Consider the following 20,082-nt stretch of genomic DNA (forward strand, 5'->3'; position numbering starts at 1 on the left):
CTGGCAGACTCGGTCGCTGTACGTTCACCGCAATTCTCACTTGATCGCTTCGCTACATAGTCCTTTCGACTAGTGTTCTTTTTGCTCGCCATGACGCTGAATGGCTCACACATCAACGCCTACAATGGTAAGATTATGGCTGACAGCCACACGAACGCCTACAATCGTAAAACTACCTTGTTTCCGAGTATTCGTCCTATCCAATACTAGTGCGTGCTGCCGGTTTTCAGCCGCGAAGAAACACTGGTAGATTCCGAACTCAGCTACTGTTATTTCAATATCTCGTAATAATATATTATGACAACAGTCAAAGTCATTGGACTTTTTCAGTCCCGTAACACTCAAACTCAAAACTGGCTTTGGCACAACAACAATCAGCGTACATGTACGTATGTCTGTTGCTACCTTCTTTTTTTCTTTCACCACTCTAGATCTACACTGTGTGAAGCAGTTTTGTACTTGCACACTGACTGTGCCAGTCTGTGGTCGTCTTGACCGGGCGAGAGTCCAGACTTTGCTGTGTTCGACTCGTAGAGAAGGCATTCATGCGGATTCGGATCCTCATGTCGTCATGAAAAAGTGTTCATTTATTGTGTGAATTATTTAATTGCACTCAATCTTTGGACAGAACTAGACTCACAGTTTTGTCCTTTGCAATTTGTGTGTAAATTGCATATTCTATTGTTGACGATGAAGACGCTTGGACGTTGGTAGCATGAACTGAATGATTGGAACTGCAGTACGATAGCTGCTACATTTATGTGCGAACTGCTGGTTGCTCCGCGCTGCGTACTGATGGGTTACGCAAGTGCCACGCTAATCATCATTCACTGATGCTGGCGTATCACACAATGGAGTTGGGAGATGTGCGTAGCAGATCAGCGGATAGCGTTTATAAGGCGAGTTAATTGCTCGAATTGTTTAATGGTTGGAATTGAATGAGATTAGTTTTACGTTGGGGATGATTTTGTCTCCTATTCTAAGCGTATCCATTTTATGAATCCAATATTCCATTAGAATTTTGAGTAAAGTGCAGAAAGCAGTGCAATTTGAAGTGTGGCTCCTCTTAGCCCACAACATTATTGCATAAGTAATAAAGCTGCAAGAAGCGTCCAAACTCATCTTTTCTAAACTTGTTTGTCAATACTAAGTGACGTAATGTGTCTGCAGTGGCTTAGGAAGGCAATTTAGTGTGCCGGGTACGGTTAGCCGTCTGAAGTACATTATACGCGTCAGGGAGGGGTGCCTGACTTCAACATTTTTGAAATTCAGAGCCCAGTGAAGTGCATGTTAATGATTCACGGGATACTCAGTGCAAAGAGTGGTACGGTCATTACCATAGTGACCGTAATGTGTCCGATACCCCTGACCTGCCATAGCAGGGGTCAACCACTCTTGAATACTTGTGACTGTTGTGTTCGTGTTTGTGTGTGTGTGTGTGTATGTGTGTTGGAGGGTGGGGGATTGAGTCAAAAAGACAGTAGTATCCTTTGCTTGTATGGAGATGAATATGGTTTCATTACAGTAACATGAACTTGTGTTACTGTTTCTGTATTGCTGTACAGAGGCAGCAGTGTGCCTTGCCATGATCAACGCAGAATATACAAGTGCAGTTGAGGCTGATGCGCCGGTTGACACGATTGCCGAGGCTAAGGATAACAGCAGAAGGGCTGATGCTGAACAGACTGCACATGTTGAAGCGGTTTGCGTAGCCATCATATGAACAGGCAAGATCGAGGAGCAAGTGATCACCCATACCTTGTGAGTGCATTGTTCCTTCTACAAATCCAATGCCGCTGTGTGCGTGCGTGTGTATGTGTGTGTGTGTGGAGGGGGGGGGGGGGGGGTTGTATGTGCATGTGTGTCTGTGTGTCTGTGTTTGTGTGCGTGTACACACGCGTGCATGTGTGTGTGTGTGTTTGTGTAAAACGTCATGGTATCAGTGCTTCTAGTGTCTGTTTATGTCAGAGCAGCATGCTGACTACGCTGGTTACTCCAGCAACTGTAGGGTGTGCACAGGTAACTGTCTTGGCTGTCCTATTCCGATGTGCTCAGTGTGGTGTACGTGCCGAGGCTGGTTGGTAAAGTAACTCCAATTTCACTTCAAGGTACCAGTGCATCTAGTGTCTGCTTCTATCAAAGCAGCTATGCTCTCTATACTGGTTACCCCAGCAAGTGTAGAGTGTGCATAGGTAACTGTCTTGGCCGTCCTATTCCGATGTAGTCCGCGTGGTGTAGACCAGGTGTGCATTGGTGGTCGATTCACATGGCTTCGCCAGTTGTGTGGATTAGACAGTTATCTGGCGCAAGTCTTGATCTGTCTCATTCAGAACTTGTTCGCTATCGTTGCTATGAGAGAAAATCTGTGGGTGCACATCCAGTGCATTTGCAGATCTGCATGCTTCTCTTGCGACGGGCGTATACATGGTGCATGGTGTGTACGTGAGTGCGCCCATGCATACGTGTGTTTGCATACGTGTGTTTGTGTGTGTATGTGTGTACCAGATAGTTCGGCTGGTGTCTTCACTTACGCCATATAGTGGCTGTGTGTCTGGGTGTGTTGACATCATGCTCGACTGTTAGAATGTGTATTGTCGTATCTGACACCTTTGTCGGTTTCATGGTTCGTATAACGTATGTTATAAATTCGAACGCTCCCTGCCTTATTCCTCTGTATATCTGTATGCTACTTTGTGTGTGTGTGTGTGTGTTTGTGTACGTGCGTGTGTGTGAGAGTGTGGTGTGTGTGCATGCTCGCGTGCGCGCACGCGTGTGTGTATGTGTGTGTGTATGTGTGTGTGTGTGTGTGTGTGTGTGTGTGTGTGTGTGTGTGTGTGTGTGTGTGTGTGTGTGTGTGTGTATGTCAATTGTTTACTAGGTCATATTGGTGTGAAGTCAGCCATGACTAGTGGTTGTGTTCTGGGAGCATGCTGTCATCTGACCAGTCCAGAAACACTACCTGAGAATACGGTAGTGTTTGGCGAGTGCTATCAGCGGCGAGTGCAAGGTGATAAACCCACGGTAAGCTTTGCGTGCCTTTTGTGTGTGTGTGTGTGTGTGTGTGTGTGTGTGTGTGCGCGTGCGTGCGTGTGCAAGTGTGTGTGTGTGTGTGTGTGTGTGTGTGTGTGTGTGTGTGTGTGTGTGTGTGTGTGTGTGTGTGTGTGTGTGTGTTTGTGTCCAGATTTTGTTTGGAAGGTTGAGTGGTCGTCGCCCTCCTTGTGGTCCCCGGCGGCGCTGGAAAGATGTTGTCCAGAGAGACATGAAGGAAGCTCAGCGTGGATTCCTGGTTTCAGAATACCCAAGACCGGCAAAACTGGAGGGTATTCCTTGCTGAGCCACCACCGCACACAGATGATTTGCCACCTTTGCACTGCTTGCTGTGTGCCAGAGACTTCCGCCGCCGTAACGACATGGCCCGACACAAGTGCATTGCCCAGCGGAAGTTGCCTGTGTCACAACAGAAGGGTGCCAGGCAATGTATGAAGTGCATGCGGTGGTTGAGGAGCGCTGGAGGACTGGCTGTGCATCGCTGTCCTGTGTCCACGGATGTCCCTACTGTATCTATTCGCCATGAATCTGACTCATTTCCATGTGATGTTTGTCACTGATCTTTCCGCGCCCGTTCTGGTTTGAGCCGTCATCACTGTGACCGTGCAAAACGGATGTCACGTGCAGCCAGGAACAACTGCCGTCATGAATGCGAGCATTGCGAAAGGCGGTTCTCAAGGCCACAGGACTTGCAACGCCATGCCCAATACTGTTGACTTTGCGATTTCTCTCTCTTCTCTTCTCACTTCTTGTCGTTGTCTCCCGCTTCTGGGAGCGGCGTGGCCCGATAGGGTAGCTGTACATAGTAGTAGTAGTAGTAGTAGTAGTAGTAGTAGTAGTAGTAGTAGTAGTAGTAGTAGTAGTAGTAGTAGTAGTAGTAGTAGTAGTAGTAGTAGTAATAGTAGTAGTGGTAGTGGTAGTGGTAGTGGTAGTGGTAGTGGTAGTGGTAGTGGTAGTGGTAGTGGTAGTGGTAGTCGTCGTCGTCGTCGTCGTCGTCATCGTAGTAGTCGTCGTAGTAGTCGTCGTAGTAGTCGTCGTAGTAGTCGTCGGAGTAGTAGTGGTGTAGTAGTGGTTGTGGTGGTGGTGGTGGTGGTGGTGGTGGTGGTGGTGGTGGTGTAGTAGTGGTAGTAGTAGTGGTGGTGGTGGTGGTGGTGGTGGTGGTGGTGGTGTGCGTGCGTGCGTGCGTGCGTGCGTGCGTGTGTGTATGTGTGTGCCATATGGTGCAGTGGTATGTGCAGCGATTTCCAATCGATGGGTTGCGGGTTCGATTCCTGACGATTATGGTCACACACGTCTTTCTTCTCTTTCTCAGACTCCTCCTGACTTTTCTTTCATTCTCCTGGGTGGTTACCAACAGCCAGTGCATGCCGGAGTATGTGGTGTGATGTGTGTGTGTGAAAAAAATGAAAAGACCAAAAAGTAGGGATTCACTGGCCAGAAAAAGCCACTTCATAGCTCTGTGGTGTAGACCAGGTTGAATAGTGGCGGTCAATTCTTCAGCCTTGCAAGCTTTTGAATGGTGCAATGCCATCACAAACTGCTACGGCTTCTCATGTAGCATCGCTATCATCGCCTCCGGCGAGGGGCGTGAAATGGTCAATTGGTCAAATGGTGTGTGTTTCACACATACCCGAGTCTTATTGAGCCAGTTCTCATTTGCACTTGCCCGCAGGAGATTTAGGTTGAAAGGCACATTTTCTGTTTGCTACCTCCTCTCCTTCTCAGTATCATTGCATTCTTGTCTCCAAGAAAACTGTACCTCTTCTCTAGCAGTAATAAAATTAATCACTATCGCGTTGGATTTCTTGCTCTCTCTCTCTTTCTCTGTCTTTTCTCTCTCTCTCTCTCTCTCTCTCTCTCTCTCTCTCTCTCTCTCTCTCTCTCTCTCTCTCTCTCTCTCTCTCTCTCTCTCTCTCTCTCTGTCTCTCTCTCTGTCTTTCTCTCTCTCTGTCTCTCTCTCTGTCTCTCTCTCTCTCTCTCTGTCTCTCTCTCTCTCTCTCTCTCTTTCCGTGTCCAACTCCCAGGCACCGACATTACAGCTGGACTTCCTGACAAAGATATTGCCAAACTACCATCACATGCAGACGTCACAGTCGGCAGCAGCAATATCTTGACCAAAGGTATCCTTGCCCCATCCACCTTACGTGGCCCTGTGTTTTTTGCTGCAAACCCGCATTCGCTGAACACGAGGTCTAAGATGTAATTGACTAGATCAAATTACTGGTTACGCTATCGAAACCTATCAATTTCCTCTGCACGTTCTGCTGTGGGACATGTTATCGTGTCTCATTCTTTCACCTGCTGATCATATAGCACAGATATTGTTCTAACATTGTACTCAGCAGAGTAATGCTGGTGTGTGTATTTACACACAGCTAGATCATTGTCACATTCATGTGCATTGGCTGACTCGATGGTTTATATAATTATGCACCACAGGCTGATATGGGTAACCATTCATGACATCTCTCCTGAGGTGCGTTGTCCACACATTTCTAACCTATTGCTTGGATATGCTGGTTCTAGGCGGTATCCCGTTACTAGGAAATGCCCACGCAAGGCTATAATCTTTGTTTCTAGGAAATGTTGGTTCTAGGCTATAATAATTATTAGCGCTCAAACGGTTAGTCCGATTAACCGGTTGCAGACCGGTTACGAAGAATTTACGGTTAACCGATAAAGATAACGGTTACGCAGTAACTTTTCAGTCAATTTTTCGAGGATCAGGTCGTTGCAAAGTATGCACTTTCGCAGGCTGTGTCGCACGTGTACGCAATTTCTGGGCTGTGAACTCGGTCATATCTGGTCTCTTGATGTGAGAGTATGTATGAATGAGCATGCAAGAGAATGTACATGTGTGAGTTGTACTGAATAGGGTACATTGTTTGAATGAGTATAGTCAAATATACGGTTAAAAAAGAGTCCGCAGGATCGCCGTGGCTTATAGGTTATAGCCGTTAAACCGATCGTTAGCTTAGCAGTTAACCGTTAGGGGTAAAACCGTGACCGTTTGAGCCCTAATTATTATGCAGTTGGCATCCCTCAGTCTGGCATGCTGAAATTTTCAAGTCGACGCTCCACGACTGCCTTCTATATTTGGATTTCGTTGATGTGGCAAACAATTGCCGCTGCTTTTAACACTGTAGTTAACACACACATGATTTGCTTCTTATCTGGACAGTGTTTTTGTGTGCTATTCTGACATGGTTCTTGTGTCATGTGGTCAAGAACACTGATTTTCTACTGTTCTCCGTTGTGTGTGCGTGTCTCTGTGTGTGTGCACAAGTTGCTTTGTATAACATAGCTGTTCGCTATCATCGCTTCCGCAATGGGCATGTCTGGGCATGGTACATGGTGTGTGTGTGTGTGTGCGGGGGGGGGGGGGGGGGGGGGTGGCTGTTGCCAATTTGTGAGTGTCTGCAGGGGGGAGGGGTGGGGGAGGTGCTGTGGCTTGTTTCAGAGAGTGTTTGTGTGTGTTAAGCGCGATGCACAATATCACTTCTGCGATGTGATCGAGAGTTGTTTCTGCTAAATTTTGAATCACAGGTTTTCCCAGCTCCATCGCAGGTCTTATCGCGGAAAGTTGAGTAGTTCAATTTCTGCGACGAGCGATGAATATCTCTTTCTACACGGCGGGCGCTCGTGACCGCTCGCGTGCAGTTTTGGACTGTGCATGCCCTGATACGATGCTCCGTGCATCGAAGACTCTTCGTGCAATTCGAAAAAGACTTTCGCTCGACGCTAATCGCATCGCAGAAATGATATTGTGCATCGCGCTTAATGGTATTATTCAATGTGTGTGTGTGGGTTGGGGGGGGGGGAGCTTTATACAGTGTGTGTGGCATTCTGGACAATCCGGTGAACGATATTGCCGAGGCCAATATCCATGAATATACTCTCGCATATTAGGCACTGGCGGATTATGCCGGCAGAAAACTTGGCAGAATTCGGTACTTTTTCTGGTAAGTTTCATGCATGTTTGGTACGTGGATAAAGAAATGGAGCAGAATTCGAGGAATTGCCCTCCATAAGGCTTGTATGGTTCTGCCAATTTAACTGCTTTTCGAGCAGAATCTGCCACCTTTTTGAGCAGAATCCGCCGGTCCCTATCGCATATCCCATCACTGTTCCGGATACCGGTACTTCCAAAATTTGTATCCCGGAGCAAAAAGAACTTGGCATCGGTTCCTCTGATTTCATTTCATATTCCTATGAAAAGTGTCTACATACTACCGTATTTCCTCGATTAATAGACCCGGTCTTTGGTTTTTTGAAGAGGGCTGGACCCCCGGTCTCTTATTTGGGCATGGTCCATTATTTGAGCACGGTCCACTATATTTTCATCGGCACATCGCTGGAAATGGTGGATTTTTAACACGTCATAATATAGAACTTCTATATTATGACGTGTTAAAAATCCACCATTTCCAGCGATGTGCCGATGAAAACATAGATTATAGTGGACCGTGCTCAAATAATGAAAGAAAGCACTAGCCACTACAAACACTGTAGTTGCGCAACCTAAAATCGCGACCTTTTTTGATCCACCACGTGCTTTCTTAGTGCGCATGCACAAAGCGATGAACTCAAATAAGAGACCGGGTCTCTTATTCGGGCATGGTCTACTATTTTTCCGTGAGGCCTCTAGGAGGGTCTACTATTTGAGCATGGTCTATTATTCGAGCATGGTCCATTAATCGAGGAAATACGGTACACTGCATGGTGATGATGTGAAAGGAGTCGGAGGACGGTCCAGGGCAATCGGATGCAGTTCTATTATAGCTGCTACATGTATTGGGAACTATTACATGTACATTTACATGTGAACAAAAAGGGAGAGGGGAAGCTGTGTGGCAACTCTTAGTTTCACGTATTACTACGATGCTTGATCATAGTATATCGCAGTAATACTTGAAACTCATATTTGCAACACAACTAACGTCCCCTCTCCATTTTGTATGGACGGTTCTGCCCTTCTAGTCTATGGCCAAGTATGGGTGTTGACCACTGTTCGGACAGTGGAGCCCGCCAAGTAACCATGGTTACTTGATTACTTGATTGCATGTAGGCCAGAGAAGTGGATTGTGTAATGAGGTGATTTCCCAATCACCATGACAACCTTTCCAGTACCATCCACTAATTTGACATGCAGACTTAGTATGAACCTGAGAAGCAACACATTCTCACTTGACTGGACAGATGGTTCACATTGCAGTATAGTGGGACTGTGTCAATTATTTTCACTGCATACTCTATGGACTTACACTGGTATTCCATGTATGTAGTGCTGGACTTTGACAACAATTTTCTATGCAATCTCAGAAACAGGTCACTGTTCCAGGGCATCCTAGGTATGCCACCACCCTCACTGGATAGAATGTAACCATTCAGAAAACTACACGTACACACAAGCACCCTTTCCCCTGCACACAATGAAGTGTGTCATAGTGATGACAAGACACCATGCTATGCACGTAACCATTCGCTAAACTGTAGGCGCATGCACACACACACACACAAAGACTAACACTTGCACCACCACCCCTCCCCCCCACACACACATGCACCCCCCCCCCCCCCCCCAACAAAACACACATGCCCCCCCCGCCATACGCACACACACAAAAGCATGCAACCAGCACCTAGTATATTGCAAGTACTCTACATACCAAAGAAATCTGGCCAATGCTGCACATGATAGTCGACTACGGTGCATACAGCATTGACTGGATGTTTTGGCAAGTATTGTACATATTGAAGCAACCAACATGAAATTATGGCAACATTGCACAGCATGCACTCCAAATCATTATGAAACACAACATCAACAGGCCATTTACGTGCCGCGTATTTGAACGGCCCTGGGCTGTCACACCAAATTCGAGGACAATGCCACAGTTCCAAAAGCTGATCTCCCCGCCAAAGGACAAAGAATCTGGATGGGCCGGTCACACGTTCCAACACAGGCGCGTCGGAACGACTTTGGAAGTGGGGCGGCCATGGAAGGGGGGTCCGGGGGTCCTCCCCGGGAAAAAATTTCAAAAATTAAAGCCAATTGCAAGCATTTCCGGGCATTTTGGTGCCATTTCAGTGTACGGTAACTACAATGAAAGACTTTTTGATTCTGCAAAAACCAAGAAGATGCTACGATCGGGGACAAACATTACCCTCCCCCGGGAAAAAAATTCAAAAATTGAAGCCAATTGCAAGCATTCCCAGGCATTTGGTGCCATTTCAGTGTACATGGACTTTTGATTCTGCAACAAACCACGATCGGGGACAAGGATTTGCCACGTTTGCGCTGAGATCATCGCGCTTTGTTGCAGTGTGCTAAAAAATAAAATAAAAAAATGAAAAATAAAATAAAAACGGCCGAAAAAGTGGGGCGGCCATGGCCGCCCCGGCCGGTGCGGTTCCGACGCCCTTGCAACACACATAAGTATACAAAACACACAGTGCATAGAATACCCATACACACAATCAATGCACATCCTGAATAGCAGCAGTTGCTAGTCTCATAGCTCAATGACCTGAAGGACATGTGCAGTGGGAATGGCAAATATCTACACTACTATTTTTGTATCTATCAACAGCATACTACATGTGTCTAAGAGTAGGGGGGGGGGGGGGGCTGTGTGGATTACTGTATAAATGAGGGGGGGGGGGGCTGTGTGGATGGCTGTATAATAGGATAGTGAGATGGAGATCGACACAGGATATAGACAGGCTATCTGCTTATTTAGGAATACGAGTGAGTGCTATAGGGTTACATATCAGTCACTCAATGTGTGGACTACAAATTATATACAAACACAATGGGGGGGGGGGGGTTGAGGGGGTAGCAAAGCACAGTATGTACACAGGGGGGGGGGGGTTGGGGGGTGTGTGGGGGGTAGCAAAGCACAGTATATACATAAGAAGGGGGGGGGGGGTCTGGTAAGGTGTTGTACAGCAGAAACACTTCCACAATGATGTGGAGACAAAATTAATGTCTTTGAAAGCCCTAGGACCCTAGGCTAGGGTATCTAACAGTGAACCTGTGCATGTACTAAGCCTAGAGAATACACAGTCGAGGACTACTGGTACTGCTAGTGGTACACAATCTGTATTGGTACAGTTTTAAATTGTTTTCTTCTCTTACATAATCTGTCACTCCATACTAGTAGACTGTTTCAGGATAATGTGGAATTACTACCGACTATGTGTCTAGTTATGCATCAGTAGATGACGGAACTGGAAGCTGCCGTACTACTGCCACTGGCAATATCCTAGGAGGAGATCCGTGTCCAAGGAAGATTTATAGGAACTGCTGCTGAAGAGACGTTGGCAGGCGTCCACGGGGGCCTGTACAGAACTATCGGCGTGCATTGTTAGTTTCTGCAGTGAGGTATGGCTGTTGACGGCATGCAAGAATGCAGTGACGTCATCGTCGGTTAGGCTATCCTGCTGTTGTGGCTCCAAGTCATCACTGATGTCCAGCTCCGTCAAGCACGGCCAGGCAGTGTGCAGGTTTTCTGTCAGGACATTGATGCAGTGTGCCAAGTGGTACTGAGAAATGTGTAATTCAGACAAATGCGATGCATTATGCAGTGCTGTGCAGATCATTCGCAGACCCTCTTCGTCAATACCGTCACAAAGTTTCAGGGCGAATTCCTGGAGACGGGGAACGTCAGCAAGTGCGTTGGCCAGGAGCAGTGCGGGGATGCTGGTGACCTGTTGTGACGTTGTTACCTCTCCACTGCTTGTAGCCTGTGCTGGCTTGGTGTGGACTGGGTGTGATGCTACACTGCTATTGGAAGAATCACTGAAATCGCATTCTTCTACTGTGATATTCTCCAGTTGTAGGTGTGATGACTTGATAACGGAGATAATCTCCTGCCACTGCCCGCTACAGTGATGGATAAGGAGATTGGTGATGTTGCTACACTTGAGTAACGATGCTGGCAGTGACACTGGGCGGCGGGGCTCCAGGTAGTGTATGAACACAGTCCTCACACTGCTGTGGTGGACATTGATGGCTACATCATAGGCACGCAACACTGCAGGATGGTAGTAACCACCGATCACTACACTCATGCACTGCAACGCAGCAGCAATACTGGACATGGGATGGGTGTCGTTGCCATGGTGACGAGAGTACTCAGCATAGCACAACAAGGCGAGGTCCAAGTTGTCGTCATCCTCCTCCGTTATGTCGTTGTGGAAGGGACTGTTCTGTAGAAGTGGCTTATCTGGCTTGTTAGCAGTAAGAGACTGTGCGAGTACCTCTTTACCCATGCGTCGGAGAGCAGTAGCCAGTGTAGCAGGCGTCGCGTCCGGGCAGCGATCCACCCAAGCTAGCAGCATTGTACGCAGGAACTGCTCACCGGTAGACGATCGACCGTATTTGCTGCGATTCTCTACATACTGTTCGCCGCTTCGTCCATCAATTCTGTCGGATAGCAACTCTTCCGCTAGGCGATGTATTGCATACTGGTCTAATCCGGTGCTGAGGGGCTCGAGCAAATCTAGTGGGAACGTTTCCAGTGCCGCTGCGTCAGTCAAACCTTCACTGTCACCATCCCAGTTTTGCCCGTCTCTCTCTTCTGACTTACCCCGCGTAAGTAGACCATTGATCAAGCAGTCAGCCTTCTCCGCATGCAGCTGAGCCGTCAGCAGCATCCAGAACGTGCGTAAGTGGCTGGTTTTGGGGCCCAGTGACTCAACCAGACGAACAACATGTGCCAATGTTGTTGTCTTGTGTACAGCCACGTAGCGAGCAGCCAGAGACTCTTGTAATGTCAGATGGCTGAACATCCATAACCGGTCCTTATCCCTGCTGCTGTTGTCGGCCAGTACAAGAAGGCCCAGTGACTTTGCTTCCCTGGCAATCGATCGTGCCTCCAGGTCAGCATCAGTGAATATCAGCTGCTGCTTCCTCAGCATGCTGAAAGAGAACTTTCCGAGATCCAGGATGAGGGACCGCACTGGAGCGGGGATCGCATTCCAATTCTTGTACGACTCACCAGTGTGACGCTCCGCTACTTGGATGGTCATCATCTCAAAGATATCCGAGAGACAACGCGGCAGCGTGCGCTTACGACAGTGGAAGATCTTGCACGTCTGCATGGCCAGGAATGGTGTAGACATCATACTAGCAAGGTTCTGGTCACGCCGTACTGCCGTTACCAGTGCCGATGCTTCTTCCGCTGATCTCAGCACCTTTCCGATGTACTCCTCTACATCCTCCTGCCGAAAACCCACAAGTTCCACACGCCGATCAAACTGCTTTTGATCACACAGGCTCAGTAGCTCAACGCACGGCCGTGACGTCACTACCAGACGAAGCCCCTTCACTTTAGACCCGTTGATGATGCCACGAACAAAGCCACTACACTCACTAAGGCGGATCTCATCAAGCCCATCCAATATTAAGCACACTCGCTGCGCTTGCTGGCGTACAAAGCCATCGATGCTCTTGCGCTCGTCGCTCGTAAACTCTCCCAGCTCTTCCACACCAAGCAGAGAGCATATATTCGTTGCTTTTCTCACCTCCTCGTGTCGCAGCTTTCGCGCTACCACCAGGTCGAACGACGTCCACATTTCATTCTGTGCCCATTTCAATGGAGCCACTTTCGTCAAGGAGAATGTTTTGCCGCAGCCAGCACTGGCTACAACCAAGATGCGATAGGTTCGACCACCGCTAGAGAACTCCAGCATCTGCTCTTCATCAAGATCGAAGAGGCTTTCCAGTGAGATATTCTCCAAGCTACTGGCCGCCTGTGTGAAAACATGTTCCACACGCCACACGTCGCCAATCGAATCAAAACTCGCCTTACGGAACTGATCTCGGAGCTCGGGTCTCGACAAAATGATCAGTTTCACTTGCACGTCTGAAACGCTGGGTTCGTTCAGCCCTTCTTCAACCATGCCTTCTCCCATATCTACCGTAGCGCTTACATACTCCTCAACTAGCAAATCTCTCAACCTGCACACTGCCTCGGGTATGTTTCTTACCTGATCTCCTTGACCAGTGGCAAGACTTGCTTGTGTGCTGGCAGACTCGGTCGCTGTACGTTCACCGCTATTCTCACTTGATCGCTTCGCTACATAGTCCTTTCGACTAGTGTTCTCTTTGCTCGCCATGACGCTGAATGGCTCACACATCAACGCCTAAAATCGTAAGATTACGGCTCACAGTCACACGAACGCCTACAATCGTAAAACTACCTTGTTTCTATTCGTCCTATCCAATACTAGTGTGTGCTGCCGGTTTTCAGCCGCGAAGAAACACTGGTAGATTCCAAATTCAGCTACTGTTACTTCAATATCTCGTAATGTGACAACAGTCAAAGTCATTGGACTTTTTCAGTCCCGTAACACTCAAACTCAAAACTGGCTTTGTCACAACAACGGCAACAATCAGCTTACATGTACGTATGTCTGTTGCTGCCTTCTTTTTTTCTTTCACCACTGTAGATCTACACTGTCACTGTGTGAAGCAGTTTTGTACTTGCACACTGACTGTGGTCGTCTTGACCGAACCAGACTTTGCTGTGTTCGACTCGTAGGGAAGGCATGCGTGCGGATACGCACGGCTGTTACTTGCACTTGGATCGCGGCAACTACATGTACTTAGTTTTCTGCACGTGAACCATGAAAAATCAATGCATGTGCATGCATGTCATGCATAACCAGTCAGCTGGCCTGCTCGCCCACGCATTTGACAGGTAAATTATTATTTTGAGATATCGCTTCGTTCTAAGTCTCAAAACAGTTCTAAAGTCACCAAACCACGCTGGTAATCGATGGCTATTCAATGTTAACATCTTCAGGAAGACTTCAGCCGTTTCCCAAGAGTTTGGGCATCGTTGCCGTTATTTTTCACGGTGTTCTTCTTCCTCCTGTCTGGAGCTGCAATTGCATCCTGGAATTATTTGAAAGGTATTTCGTGCGGGCTGTGGGGGGGGTTCCAACAGGCATAAACTGACATCGCTATAGGATAACTGGTAACTATTACTTTCACCCTTCAAGGAGGTAGAGCAATGAGAATTGTTTTGTGGCGGTCGTCCCATTTTTGTGGCGGTCATGGCTGTATTTGTGCACTTCCAAGGCTTTCATTCTGCCTGATACTACTCTCTACTGTATGGGAATCGTTGTTTAGGCAGATGTAGCTGTCTTATTTGGTAGATCTGCTGTTTTCAATCACTTCGGACACTTTGTCTATAGCCTATTTGTCTTTCGTTCGTGCCATCTATCAGTTTTGTGGGGTGCCTTGACATGTATTTGTCAAGTTCTTGAGTAAAGACCCTAATTCTTGACTGGAGTCACGTCTTGAATTGAATTTGCTGGGCGAGCCCTCGTTCACGCAGGTGTCCTTATCGTAATAGTCAATATCTGCTTGCTGGACGGACTAGCGGCTAGAACAGGGATGACCAAATGGTCCAAGTGTGTACTAGTACACGATTATTGTTTCCATCATCGTGAAATGAGCGCAGTCGTCTGCCTTTGGCACTGAGGACATGAGGAGAGTTGATTGTTACTTCTGCTCAGCAATGAAGCGATCATCAGCTCTCTTTGTTCTAATTATTGAGAGGACATACCGGCATCGTAATAGTCCTTATCGTAATAGTCAATATCTGCTTGCTGGACGGACTAGCGGCTAGAACAGGGATGACCAAATGGTCCAAGTGTGTACTAGTACACGATTATTGTTTCCATCATCGTGAAATGAGCGCAGTCGTCTGCCTTTGGCACTGAGGACATGAGGAGAGTTGATTGTTACTTCTGCTCAGCAATGAAGCGATCATCAGCTCTCTTTGTTCTAATTATTGAGAGGACATACCGGCATCGCAATCAAGTAAAGATTAGGCAAACCTCGCCAACCTCCAAAGAGAGTCGAAGATATTTTCTCCAAATGCAAAGACGATCTTTGTGAGTTTGTGACTTGCATTTGCATGCATACATGAGCAAGTCACGGACCACTGCACGTGCGCGGTTACCATGCCATCTCGAACCGACGCCATCTTTAGTTGCCGCTTCTTGACAGCCGTGACGGATGCTCATGTCGTCATTAAAAAATTGTTCAATGTGTGAATTATTTAATTGCACTCAATCTGTGGATATCCGGATCGATCATGGACAGAACTAGACTCACAGTTTGTCATTTCAATTTGTGTGTAAATAAATTCATATTTTATTGTTGACGATGAAGACGCTCGGACGTTGGTAGCATGAACTGAATGATTGGAACTGCAGTACGATAGCTGCTACATTTATGTGCGAACTGCTGGTTGCTCTGCGCGGCGTACTGATGGGTTACGCGAGTGCCACGCTAATCATTATTCACTGATGCTGGCGTATCATACAATGGAGTTGGGAGATGTGCGTAGCAGATCATCGGATAGCGTTTATAAGGCGAGTTAATTGCTCGAATTGTTTAATGGCTGGAATTGAATGAGATTAGTTTTACGTTGGGGATGATTTTGTCTCCTATTCTAAGCGTATCCATTTTATGAATCCAATATTCCATTGGAATTCTGAGTAAAGTGCAGAAAGCAGTGGAATTTGAAGTGTGGCTCTTAGCCCACAACATTATTGGATAAGTAATAAAGCTGGAAGAAGCGTCCAAACTCATCATTTCTAAACTTGTTTGTCAATACTAAGTGACGTAATCTGTGTGCAGTGGCGTCGGAAAGCAATTTAGTGTGCCGGGTACGGTTAGCCGTCTGAAGTTCATTACACGCGTCAGGGAGGGGTGCCTGACTTGAACATTTTTGAAATTCAGAGCCCAGTGAAGTGCATGTTATTGATTCACGGGATACTCAGTGCAAAGAGTGGTACGGTCATTACCATAGTGACCGTAATGTGTCCGATACCCCTGACCTGCCATAGCAGGGGTCAACCACTCTTGAATAAGCGTGACTGTGTGCGTTCGTGTGTGTGTTTGTGTGTATGTGTGTATGTGCATGTTCGTGTGCGCGCCTACTTTCGCGATTTGATGTAATAATAATAATATTCGCGGGATCCGCGTCGGCATCGCTTGAATGTTCAGAAACACACAAACTAGCCTTCGCATCCGCAGGCCACCACTATGCCTGTTAAAGGGGCACTCCGGCTTCATTTTCGACGCCGAGTTTTCGATGCCAAGACGAAGGTAGGTGAAAGAGAAGACCCCTCGAACAAGAACGAGTCTTCAGAAGCGATCGAGTCGAGCAGGAAGACGACTTTTGAATTTCGCCGAGCGAGCGCTGATGACGTAATGAGGGATTAGCTTGCCAGTGGAAATGCATCTGCGCACATACATTTCACATACTTTTTGGCCAATTTTCAATCGAAGAGGAGGTTGTTTTCTATGTTCTCTCAACGTCGTGAGCGATCCCGTCTTCTATACCCTTCCAGGTACCCTCAAGTTCCTCCAGAGGAGAATTTATCTCCAGCGAAGCGTTGTTGATCCGCTAAATTCGTCTCGAGACATATTCACCCAGTGCAGTGCTGATAAATGTAGAATGTTGAATCTGTGATAATTGTCGACGATGGAGAGAGAGGTTGACAGCCGCTGTCGCAGGGAAAGTGAAGCTGCTGGAAGTAACAACGGGGAGCTTGTTACCATCACAAGTGCATCCAGACTTCAAAGCAGTTTGACGGAATCGGGGAGTACTGACTATTTGTCTCGCCCTCAGTTTAGTGAATTTTATGACCAGAAATTTATTCGATCAGGATCCCTTCTACAAGATGTGTAGTACAGGTGATTTCTGAACTTGACGATATGGAGACCGACCAGTAGACGTACCAATAACGTGTACCTGCAGGAAATTCACCCAAGGCTATTGCTATCCTCTTCAGTGGCTGTTGTTTTTTAGTAAAAATATGTTCACTTCTCTCAACATACTCCTGCATGGCAGCAAGAAGGTGCGCTATGGAATTCAGCGGCACAATCTTCGCCCACCTGTGGATGAAACATGGTCAAGTCATGGCAGTACATATACTTGAAACAGATGAGAAATTGAAGTTCATTTGTGATGGGAAGTTTGACAGCCCCAGTGACCGAGTCAAGCATTGTCTTTTGCCGTGGCACAAATTGCTGAAGAATCCGAGATGGTCTTGGAACTATGCACATGGATACTACCAGAAATAATGGTGGCATGAAACATGGTGGAATGGGACAGCTCACGGAGAATACTGGAATAGCTCAAGCATCTCTAAGTGATTGTAAATCCTGTTCTGGCTGATAGCTTCAGCCTGCTGCGCCCGTCCATGTACAATGATGGGAGCATGCATTTCTGTTTTCTACATATTTGCCGGCTACTGTACTGTGGTATTACAGTTGCAGGTCCCTTATATAAAAAATATGTTCAATACCCTCCCACATACCCACATTATAATATGAACTAACAATTTCACTGTTCGACTCGCAGGCGGCTAGAGAGCAAAGGATTAATTTATAGCAAAGAAAAGGACCAGAGAACTACAAGTAAATTAGTTACGCTATAATGTCAATTTCACTGTATTTGAAATAATTTTGTTTGATACCCTGAGTACTCTGAAACTTTGGAGCACTGTGGATTATGTGGATACATTTATGGAAGGAAAAGTGGAATAATTTCTAACACATTGTTCAAATAATTATAGCACTGAATTGTTGAGATTGTGAGCACATTCCAATCAGCACTCTACATATTTATATAAGCGGTGGCAATCGTTAGGAATAGGTCGTGAGTTGTCAGAGTGCTCCAGTATATGAGAGAATGTTTTGTTCATCTAATCGTCGCCTCGTTTGAAGCCAGAGTTGTTTGAACTTGTTTCAGTCGACTTGATTCTAGATACTAGTAGTAGTCCAAGGAGTACTATGAAGTACACACCACACGTAGTCCGTAAGGTATCTCGTGAGAATTCTGTCGGTACACATCAGGTATCAGCTTGCAAAGATGGATCCTCTCTGTTTCTTGAAAGCCTGTATAGTTGGACTGTGGCTCCAGCGATTCCTTTCCCAGAGCAGATACCATCCCAATACGGCCAATGCATATTAGACAGACCTGTATGCACAACAGAAATAGTGGAGAGAAATCTCTCAGCTCATGAACACATCAGTGAAGTTTGAACTGCCGTTGTTTGTGGCCATCAGTATAAACCTATCGACTATAAGAATAATGTGCAAACAGACTTCTATAACCACAGCTGGGGCCATGGAATTATAAACTTAGGGAGCTGCCAATTCTGGTCTGAGTTGCGTTCGAGGCCTGCAATTCATGATGGCTATCGTATGTTGCATTGACCAGAGATCATATTATAAAACTTCCATGCCACATTGAAACACGCACCACTTTCGAGTACTTAGGTATCCCCACGAAATGGGCATTTGTTCTCGGGGTGGCAGGCGTCACTATTCGTTATGCCTGGATCAGATTTCATTGACCCTAACTGTCATGAAGAATCATTTTTACTTTGACTGGATTTCAGTACAAGTTGTAGAACTGCAGAATCAATTTCGTTGTATTTGGGCAACCATTTCACTACAAACGCTCTATTGGGAAAATAGAATTTTTTTATAAAATACATGTCCAAAGTCCACATTTACCCAAATCGGAATACTTGATCACGTATTCAGTACTACACGGAATGTTAAGAAAACGCCAGGGAATAGGAATTTGCTAACGAGAACTCCAGGTCAGGGTACTAGCATACGAACAAAACAAGATAAGAACTCACCAGTGTACTTGTAGTAATTCATGTCGGTGTAATATTCACGATAAGCAACGAGGCACCCTCCGATTTGGTCAAGCTGCTTTGAAGTCTGGTTGTTCAGATGATACAAACGGGCTCCCCGTTGTTACTTCCAGCAGCTTCACTCTCCCTGCGACAGCGGCTATCAGCCTCTCTCTCCATCGTCAACAATTATCACAGATTCAACATTCTACATTTATCAGCACTGCACTGGGTGAATATGTCTCGAGACGAATTTAGCGGATCAACAACGCTTCGCTGGAGATAAATTCTCCTCTGGAGGACCTTGAGGGTACCTGGAAGGGTATAGAAGACGGGATCGCTCACGACGTTGAGAGAACATAGAAAACAACCTCCTCTTCGATTGAAAATTGGCCAAAAAGTATGTGAAATGTATGTGCGCAGATGCATTTCCACTGGCAAGCTAATCCCTCATTACGTCATCAGCGCTCGCTCGGCGAAATTCAAAAGTCGTCTTCCTGCTCGACTCGATCGCTTCTGGAGACTCGTTCTTGTTCGAGGGGTCTTCTCTTTCACCTACCTTCGTCTTGGCATCGAAAACTCGACGTCGAAAATGAAGCCGGAGTGCCCCTTTAACCTTAGTGGCGAATGCAGACCTCACAAGTGATTCAGGGGAGAGGAGGTTAGTCTCTCAACCAATCGGGCGTGTAACGGCCCATAACCCTGTAAACTGCATCCTTGTTATTCTCACTCCGAGCTGTGAGTACCCAGTTGACCGTGGGTGTCGGCGCAGTTCAACACGCGTAAAATGTCTTTTTACACGCTTCCTGCTACCAGCGCGGGTCTTGAACTCGGGACCTCATGATTCGCAGGCAGGCCTGCAAACCAATCGGCCATATGCGTTGGTGCGATTTGATGTGGGATGCAAAATTGGGAAAAAAGAATCACTCGCAAAGATTTGATTTTTACGACTCAACTCGTATAGCCGTTGGATTTGTAGGCTTGCCTGTGAATCATGAAGTCCCCAATTCAAAACCTGTGCTGGAAGCAGGGGGGGGGGGGGGGGGGGGGTGTTTGGTGGTGAATCGTGGTGATGCGGGCAAGTACCACTTTACATGCAATGAACTGTGCTGACACCATACTGAGTTTGTGTTCCCCAACACGTCAGGGGATGCGGCCGCGAATCCGCCTAACTTTACCTATTCCAACTGTGTGTGTGTGTGTGTGTGTGTGTGTGTGTGTGTGTGTGTGTGTTGGAGGGTGGGGGGATTGAGTCAAAAAGACAGTAGTATCCTTTGCTTGTATGGAGATGAATATGGTTTCATTACAGTAACATGAACTTGTGTTACTGTTTCTGTATTGCTGTACAGA

The 20,082-nt window shown here is 46.7% G+C and overlaps 1 long non-coding RNA gene across 1 annotated transcript; it reads left to right on the forward strand.

The window, feature by feature from the left end:
- The first annotated feature begins 479 nt into the window (after positions 1 to 479).
- On the forward strand, positions 480 to 6,296 carry LOC135824766 (uncharacterized). The gene is made up of 4 exons (XR_010554941.1): positions 480 to 899; positions 1,566 to 1,761; positions 2,879 to 3,021; positions 5,073 to 6,296. It is a non-coding gene; the product is annotated as an uncharacterized LOC135824766 (long non-coding RNA).
- Positions 6,297 to 20,082: the final 13,786 nt, after the last annotated feature.

This window comes from Sycon ciliatum, chromosome 9 (genome assembly GCF_964019385.1).
Source record: "Sycon ciliatum chromosome 9, ocSycCili1.1, whole genome shotgun sequence".
Classification (NCBI taxonomy): domain Eukaryota; kingdom Metazoa; phylum Porifera; class Calcarea; order Leucosolenida; family Sycettidae; genus Sycon; species Sycon ciliatum.